The sequence below is a fragment of the Cicer arietinum genome, chromosome 3 (genome assembly GCF_000331145.2).
Source record: "Cicer arietinum cultivar CDC Frontier isolate Library 1 chromosome 3, Cicar.CDCFrontier_v2.0, whole genome shotgun sequence".
Taxonomy (NCBI): domain Eukaryota; kingdom Viridiplantae; phylum Streptophyta; class Magnoliopsida; order Fabales; family Fabaceae; genus Cicer; species Cicer arietinum.
The window spans coordinates 28,716,928-28,727,108 of NC_021162.2; positions in this window are offsets into that span (position 1 = coordinate 28,716,928).

The following is a 10,181-nucleotide window of genomic DNA, read 5'->3' on the forward strand; positions in this document are numbered from 1 at the left end:
ATGACAAATATTTATTCAGTATTTTTTATATATTTACCAATGACAAAGAATTGTCCCGTGCTTTTTTAATATTTATCAATAATAAATTTTTGTCCCATGATTTTTATGTATTAGTGACAAATATGTGTTCCATAAATTTTTATATTTATAAATAATAAATATTTGTTCCGTATTTTTATGTATTAGTGGCAAATAATTGTCCTATAATTTTTTATATTTATTACAGACAAATAGTTTTCTTGTGTAATATTTATATTTATATATCACTGATAAATAAGTGGTCTTGTGTTATTTAATAGTGTTTGAAATTGGAAAAAAAAAAAAAAAAAGACCTACAAATTTATCTGTGTAATTTCATTGTTGTCCTGTTAATGCATAAGTTAGTATTTTTACTTCATAGATTAATTATGTATAGATAAAAATTATGTTTTAGTTGCACAATTTTATTGCAGTTTTCTTTTCAATATATTTTTACCGTTTTATGTCCATAATATTTTTTTGCAGTTTCTTTATTTGAACTAAAAAATCAGCAAAATATATTACTAGAGTCCCTAAATAAATAAAAAAATACTAAATTTTTAATTGGGCAATAATGTAAATTTTATAGCATATTTTTTTCTTATATTAATAGTAGACTTTTTTACAGTTTTTATTTATTTATTTGAACTAGAAAACCAACAAAATGTATTGCTATTGAATCCCTAAATAAATAAAATACCAATTTTGAATTGGGCAATATTGTAATTTTTATAGCATATTTTTTTTTTATATTGATAGAAGATTTTTTTACAGTTTTTTTTTTTTTGAACTAGAAAACCAACTAAATTTATTACTAATGAGTCCCTAAATAAATCAAAAGTACCAAATTTTAAATTAGTCAGTATTGTAATTTTTATAGCATATGTATTCTTATATTGATAGTAAATAAAAAACAACAAAATATATTACTTTTGAGCTCCTAAATAAAACAAAAGACCAAAATTTGAATGGACAATGTTATAATTTTGATAGCATATTCTTTTTTTATGTTGATAGTAGATGTTCTTGAAATGAGTAATTTCATATGGAGAAGGATTTTGCACCCATACATTTTACTACTACAACTTGTTCAGATGTGTGTGTGTATATATATATATTTTGAAAAAAAACGATTTTAGTATATATATTAGTTATTGTAATTTTTTGAAATTATATATAGAGATCATGTCAAATGTATACATCAAAACTAGATTAAAATTGAAAGAAAAAAGTTTTTCTTTTTCTCATATGTATATACTTTGTTATTTTATTTTATTTATTTATTTGTGATGAATTTATATATTATTTGTTAGAGTATAATAGAGATGTATTGATAATATAAAATAATTTATATTGTAATTCAACAATCATTTATGCTAGTGCCACGTATGTACATACAATTATTTTTCAAAAATAAGTGTAAAATATTTTATTTTAATCAATTGTCGATATAAAATTAAGATGAAAATATAAAATTGATCTTTTTCTTATTAAATAAATAAAAATTATTTTATTTTGCTTTCATTCTAGAAAAACCCTAAACCCAACAAAGGAATGTGCTTTTTTACAAAGTTCTACATAGGACCCCAAATACGTGGTCAAATCCTTGGACAAATTATTGTCAAATCTTCAGAACCAAACTCATCTTGTACATCATATTATCTGGCCACCAGATATTTCAGTTTCATGTTGTATTCAATTTGATATGTTCCTAATAAAATTTGATACACAAATTTGCCAATTTTTCATAATGTGCAACTTTTAGTATTGTTTCGACTTTTTTAAATCTCGAAAAATCTAGTTTTTTGGACTTTTAGATTTTAAAACATATGGAACATTGATTATGGGTGTGATTGTTTCAAAAAAATTTATAAAAAAATATATATTTTTAAATCAAAAATTATTTTTTATTATTTGAATGGTGTTTATTTTATATTTTTGAAAAATTATTTTGTTAAAAAAATCATTTTTTTGGATAAAATTAAAAGGTAAAAATAGTAGCTTGTCACAATTGTAACTGTGATAGATGAGACAGAAATATGTCTTACAATCTAATGATACTACTATAAAAATACTGAATTTAATTCACTAATAGGAGAAAATGATGTAATTACCCTTACCTTCTTGAAAAATACGAAATTGTTTTCCATCAATATTTATTGGGTTTTCTCCTCCTTCCTTTTTTCATGCGACTCATATCTAGATTTTCGTCAAGTAAATTTGCTTCTCCTTTTCAATTTCTCCACATCGTTTTTTTGTTGTTGTTATTTCTATTCCTTTTATTTGAATAATTTTATCTTTCCTTATTCATATGTTGATACGAATTTATTTGTGCTTTTGTGGATTTATTTATTGTTTTTTGATGAGTACATAAGGTACATTAATCAATTTTGAAATGAGTCTAAGAAATGAATTAAAGTAATAAATTTTGAAGTGACAAATTTAAAATATTTCAATTGTTTTGTTATAGTAACTTACACAACAAATGCTTAAGATATTGACATCTAGCATGACAAACCAAATACTATCGATTGTCTTAATGACTATGGATAATCAAACTAAGGCATATGCTGATGATAATTTTAGAAAAGAGAGAAATTAATGTATTTGGAAAAGTCATGTCCTTAATAATAATTTTGTAGTTTAAGAAATGACTTTTATAAAATTGTATACAAAAAGAATAAAAATCATTTTTAAAAAAATTATTTTTAAATAAATCTAAAAAAATAATCTATAAAGTTCAAACAAATACATCCTATATCTTGGATTTTTTAAAATTTAAAAGCTCAGAATATTAAATATTTTAAGTTTAAAAAATTTAGAATATATATAAGTGTTTCAAATATTTTGAGTATTCACTTTCTATTCTGACAATTTCACAATGTCAAGAAAAAATTCAAAAAATTATAGGCATATGAGAATTAAATATAGAGGTATCTAATAGATTCTTCCATAATGTGGGGTGCAAAAACTGACTTCCTAATTTCAATTGTTCGTAGAACGTCCAAAGTATATCTAGAAGGGCATTTGAGCTCTCAAATAAGTCCTTTAATTTTTTTTTTTTCTATTAAACTCTTAATATTAGACTCCTTATAATTTTTTTTTTTTTTTAAATTTTGACCCGTTATTTCATGGAGCTTAAGAGAGGGGCTTATAAGCCCCCAATATTTTGATAATATTGAGATTTTTTTTGAAAAATTTTTGAAATTTATTTTTTTTCTAAATAAATTAAAAAACATTATTTTTCTCAAAAAATTTTGTGAAAAAAAGAAATAAAAAATTCTCGAAAAAAATCGATTTTTTTTCTCCAATAAAAAAATCTAATTTTTTTTATCTGTGAAAAAATTAAAAAAAAAATTATCAAAATATTTTTAGAAAAAAAATCGATTTTTTTTTGAAAATGTAGCCCTATAAGCCCCCAAAATTTTAGGGGCTGAAGCTTACATTTTGGAGCCTTTTAAATCATAATTTTTTTTGTCCCCTGCAACATGTGGACTGGGGCCAATAATTAGGAGGCTTGTCAAATTGACAGTTCTACTCAAAATAGAAACAATTTCTTGTCATTGACCATGGAGGTAATTTTCCATCTCCCATAGTATATTAACCAAGAATAAATTCAATTATAAATGGTTTTGATATTAAATTATAAATGCAGAAAAATTAGATGAGAAAGAAAATGGTCTACTTTTGCTTTGTATAAATCCTTTGTATGTGTCACACTTTGGGGACTTTGAAGCTATTTATATCGCGGATGTACTAGTTTGACCTAGAAGTAAAAAGATAAGTTTAAATTTACAAGTTAAAGTTTCCAATTCTGCTAATATAATTAAAGAGAGACGAATAAAAATTATTTTATAATGATTAATACGATTTTAAATAAATAGTTAATTATATTTAATTGGTTAATAAATTTAGTAGATGTCGAAATTCTTTAATCATCAATATACTTTGTGATATTTAAGTATTCAAATATACATATATTTTGGTAAAAAGTTATACATATATATCTAAATAATAGGAAAGTCTAGTTAACAGTTAATCACTATTAACAATTTGGCTCATTCTAACACAAACTTCACATATAAAAGATCAATTTTTAGAATCTTAAGATGTTGAATGTATAACGTTCAAAATTATATTTCCACTTTTAATTTCTTCAAAAGTGTGTTCAAAATTATATTTCCACTTTTAATTTCTTCAAAAGTGTTTCAAGGACAATTGTTAGCATTTTTCTAACAATTTTGCTATAATAATAAAAAAAATAGAATGAAACCATAGAACTTCCAAGTTTCACGCCAAAGCCTCGGATGAGAGTTTAACAAACCTCTGACTTTTTAGAATCTATTTTTTTTTCAATCATAGAGATATATTAGTTTTCTTAAGGAAAAACTAAAAAGTTATTAAAAAGAAAAGTAAAAACAAAAAAAGGAGAACATAGACCTAACCCTGAAAAAAAAAAAAAACAAGAAAGAGAGAAACAAGATTGTCATAGAAATTCTTAAATCATACATGTTTTCTGCCGCTTGGACATATATTATATAACATAGATTCCTTTTGCGTATTATTTTTCCTTACTTCAAAAATCACATCCGTAATAGGCTCTTAATTGACAATAGAGCTATGTGATTCGCTAACATGATAGCATCTATATTTTTAAAAAAACTATGCAATATCTCCAAGTCATTATCAATCATAAGATGTAAATTATCGCCAATAATAATAATATTTGGACATCAAATCGTAAAAGATTTGATGATTTTGAACATTGTTCACCTCCTTTGACTCTACATCACACTCCAAGAACCAGTAATACGCATATCTTGATATTGATAATCCTATCGAAGATGATTTGTGTTAGCTGAATTAGATAAGTTGTAACCCAAAGACATCATGAATTACATATTCAAGACCCTGTGTAGTTTGAACCTTAGATTCCTAAAGTATATCCAGAATGATTCTAAATCCCGAAATCAATTGAATCTGAGTCATAACCTTCTTCATGATTTTTATGAATTATTTCATGATTTGAGGGAGATAGTGTAACAACCCATTTTTTTTTTTCAAATACAAAAATCAAATTTCAGAAATAAAGAAAGAAATACTTTTGGATAAAATATTTAAGTCGTAACTCAACGACAAAAGTCAACAATATTTACAAGCAGCAAAAATAGTTTTTGAAACAAAAATCCAAAGAATTTAAATAGCAAAATACACCGGGGCTATGAGACCTTTCAGACATAGCTCATACCCCTGGGATATTCTCGGCAGACACCTGCATAAAAGCCCTGTCCCAAGAATCTCGACTTTCCCCACGTCATATCAAGAAGTGGAACATGGACACATCAAAATAAAAGTCAAGTTGACAATATGAGGTATAGGTACAATCTTCCAAATTGAAATAAATACATCCACAAAAGAAAGACATCTAGCCCCTATACAACCATCTAATCTGATCATGCTACAAAATAACTATACAACCCGAGTGATCTCCACGCTCCCCGCAAAATCCTCCTGACACAACTTCGGTCAGATATGTCTAACTACCTTCCCATCTCTAGGGTACTAACCGGTATGATGATCCTGATTCTCATCTGAGGGCAAAGCCCAGATTTCCACAATAATTGTAAAGGGTCACCAACTGAAATTAACAAATATCACATAGCATTTAAATTTCAAATGCACAAAATAAACTTTCAACTTAGCATACTCATTGAAAGTTTTATATACCAAACATGCATAATCAAAGTTGAAAAATGAAGTTTTTAACAAAACCGCACTGTCGTATTCGAATACAACATCCTTGTATTCGAATTCATTGCTAATTCATAAGTCAGTAGCAGAATCTACACAAGTGTATTCGACTACAACATCCTTGTAGCTGAATACAAGTGTTAAGTCAGTAGCAAAACTCACTTAAATGTATTCAAATACAAGCACCTCGTATTCGAATACAACTGCAGAATAATGCAGATTTCAGTTTTGAAATCATTCAACACTTACAACACAAAGTCAATCAATCACACTCATCAATTACGGCACAATCACAAACAAAAATTGAGCATGTATATACAATCATCACAATATATCAAACATGACTCGCGTGCCAAGCACCCTAATGCAATGAGTATATGCCAAAATGCATGAATTCCAGAATTCCAACCAAAACTCTCCCTGAGAGGCGTAAATCTTAAATGTACAGTCTCTCACAGACCAATACTAATTACCATGGTGCCACCTATCACAGGCGCACACGATTGATTAAAGTGTAGCCTATCACAGGTCTTACACCACAACTCCAAACAAAACCCTCTGCGAGGGGCGTAAATCCTAAATGAACAATTACTCCCGAACAAACACGAGTGCAGTCTTTCACGGACAAACACGATTTACTAGGGTGTAGTCTTTCACGGACAAACACCAGTGCAGTCTCTCACGGACAAACATGATTTACTAGGGTGTAGTCTCTCACGGACAAACACCAGTGCAGTCTCTCACGGACAAACACGTTTTACTAGGGTGTAGTTTCTCACGAACAAACACCAGTGCAGTCTCTCACAGACAAACACGATTTACTAGGGTGTAGTCTCTCATGGACAAACACCAGTTTAGTCTCTCACGGACAAATACGATTTACTAGGGTGTAGTCTCTCACGAACAAACACGAGTGTAGTCTCTCACGGACAAACACGAGTGTAGTCTCTCACGGACAAACACCAATAGTAAATCCTCGTAAGGACAAGATGAATTAATCAACTCATGGAACCATTATGTGGCCCATCGCGATCACCACTTAAACATCGCACATAATTATATCACAATCATTCATAATATCAATTATAAGCACATAATCACATCCAAGTTAATCTCTAAAAATGCACTCATTAACCACTTCAAATTTAATTCAACAATTCACCCATCAATTTTAATTTTCTCAATTCCACCAAATTTAGTCCGCAAATCACCCATATTAAAACTCCACATATTTCAACCATAACTCACCCATTAATTTCCACAATTCCAAAATAAATTCCACAAACACATCAAAACAATTTCCTCAACCACACTTAACTCACACACTTAACTCACCTTAAATTCATTTTTCACAAATTCACACATAAGACACATCTCAAAAATTCATAATATTAATTATGAACACATAAGTCACACCAACCATAAATCACCACAAACCACACTTCAAACATTCATAATATCAATTATGAATACATAATCAAATTAAATTTAATTCTCCCCAAATTCAACATAAATCACCCATATTCAATCTCCAAAATTTTCAAACATTAATCACCAAATTTAATCTCCACAAATTTCAACTATAAATCACCAAATTCAGAACTCCACATTTTCAATCATAAACCACCAAATTTATTTTCCACAAACACTCATAAATCACATTAAAATTCATCTTCCACAAATACACATATAGAGTCCTATATGCAAACTAGAAATTTGGAAGGAGACCTTACCTTCGTTGTAGCTTTAACAAGCGATTACGACACCGCGATTAATTCTAGTAAAATTTTTGCTCGCGTCATCACTTTAAAAGTTAGCTCACTAGCACCGCAGCGTGGAGATGAGAAACTTTCTATTCTGTCACTTCTCGAAATGAAGCTCAGAAGTCGAAGAAAAGCGGAGATTTGTGTTTGACAGTTTTGAAAACCCCTAACACAGTTTTTCTTCGTTTTCAAATCAGAGAAGAAGAAGGAAGCTGAGAAATATTTTTTTTCTCACCCACCAAGCCTTGTATTTCTTTTCTTGACGCAAAAGAAAGCAAAAGAAAAAGAAGGGAGAAGGAAGAAAGGATTCGCGAGGCAGGAGGAAACGTTTTTGGCTTTTTTCCTCTGTTCCTTTCCTCTTGTTTTCTTATATACACAACAAATATCTAACAACTCTTATACACATCACTTCACTCACATCTCAAACTATTTTGATAAAAATATTTACTCTCATTGCAACTCAATTGACAAATAAATTTTTTCAGCTACCAGAGATATTTTTAATAAAATTGTCCGGTATTAAATTCTTCGTAACGTAAATAAATTATTTATCGACGAATAATTTTAATCGGGGCTCTAAAAAGATATTTTTGGCATTAAACTCACAAAATATCAATAACTTGGCTAAAAAGCCTCAGAATTCAACACCAAAATACATAAATTAGAATTTAAAAATTAAGGGTCTTACATATAGCAGTGGTGCCACCTAGTCCAATGTTGGAGATATGATCAACAAAAGGAGAATTAATAACACAATGAGTATTATTAACTTAATATCTTTGTTTGCACCTTTAGTTTCGACAATGTTCGAATTAGTGCTTTTAGAGATATACTTTTTAACCAACTTCTTTACTGTTGCAACATCTTTAGGAGATCGAGCTTTTACCAATTTATTTTCCATATCCGCATCTTCAAATGGGTGAGCTATTCCATTACCATTAAAATATTTCCGAAAATTATCTAAAGAATACACACCCTTATATGATGCACAAAACAATGACATATTTTTATAATTAATGTAAACAAAAAATACACACCCTTCATGTTCAATAAGAACTCACTCTCTCATCTCTTTCATCATGTCCAAATCAATCAAAACTCGTGCAAAATGTCTCAATGTTTTTGAATTGGTTGCTTCATCAAGAGATAAATGAGTGCCATTACCTGAAGCGATAAGGAAAAGAATATTTACAAATCCAACATTGGGCCTTTGTGTTTCTTACCAAATCACGACTGAAATCTTTCATCCAAGAGAAAACGTGAAGAAAACAAAATCCCCAATCGGTTACTATATTTTTAAAAGTTTTTCACGCAAAATGGATATCGTGATTTGCGTATCCCTTTAGACATGGTGACTCTACCATGAAAGTTATTTTTACAACTTACCAAATCCAATGGGTATCCGTCTTGTAGAATTTTGATGGAGAGAGAAGACCCTTTGATATAGGGTATTGGTAACTTACTCATAGGAATGGTGGACGAATTCTTGAGAGCTTGGACAAAAAATTTCAAAAAAGGCTGTAAAGTACTAATTGACACGAATGGGATCCTTGTAGGCTTCGATTTAGAAACAACATACCATGGGAGTGGTGAATTCCACATGACCGCCGTTGCAAAATCAATCCGAAAAATATTGAAGGAAAATCATCATATTGAACAAGTTGAACATGTGCAAAATCAACCCGGAAAAATAAGATCAAAACCTAGGATAGTTTGATCTAACATGGTTGAATTCCGTGCAACTCTTGAATTTTTTGTTTGATTTAAAGTCTCGAGATCTAGAAGCTTGAATTATGTGCCGCTTGATGGCGATGCAGACTTGCAACCAAATTTGCATGATTGTAGCTTCTCTTTAGCAAAGCATTTTCCCCTTACCTTTGATATAACATATTAGTTAGTTATACAATTTAAGCACAATATTAATTAAGTTAGTTAATTATACAAGTTAGTTACTTCTCATTGACTATATAAGTCTTATATGTATCATTTGATGTAATCATTTTGCATTATTCAATAACTTATATTACGCAAAATAACACTATAGAGTATTTAAAATTTCATCTCGAGTAACTGATCACTCAACTGATATTTATTCAAAGCAAAAGTATTTGGAACTCACGTGCTTCTCATACATTTTTGACTTTGCGACATGGCTATTTTGCATTTAACCATTTTTCAAACACCTTGGCTTCTTCGAGCTGCCTATTGATTCGAACAACATATTTACTTTGATAAGATGCATGTAATTTGAGTCAATAAATGTGATGTATGTTGCATCACTTATAATATCGATACACCTTAAAAGCCACAAATTTTAAATGAATTATATATTTCTCGTCTGCTATATTAAAAACATATATTGTAACAATATTTGAATTGATCTATAAGGTTTATTTATTATTATTTTTTTGCAAGCATGGTCATTGACAAAGAAGAAAAGATGACCAATCTTTAATTCTATCCAGTTACGAATAATTTGTTTGACATATGAAAATTCATATTGACTAAAAGTGGTCTTAGTTATGATCAATCTAACCATATACTTAGAATTAGAAGCCATTTGAAGGGTGGGAATGGTGTTGACATTGGTGGTAACCACCAATAAGACTGCCCCCAAAATGCAATTCGAAGAAGTCAAACACTTATGAG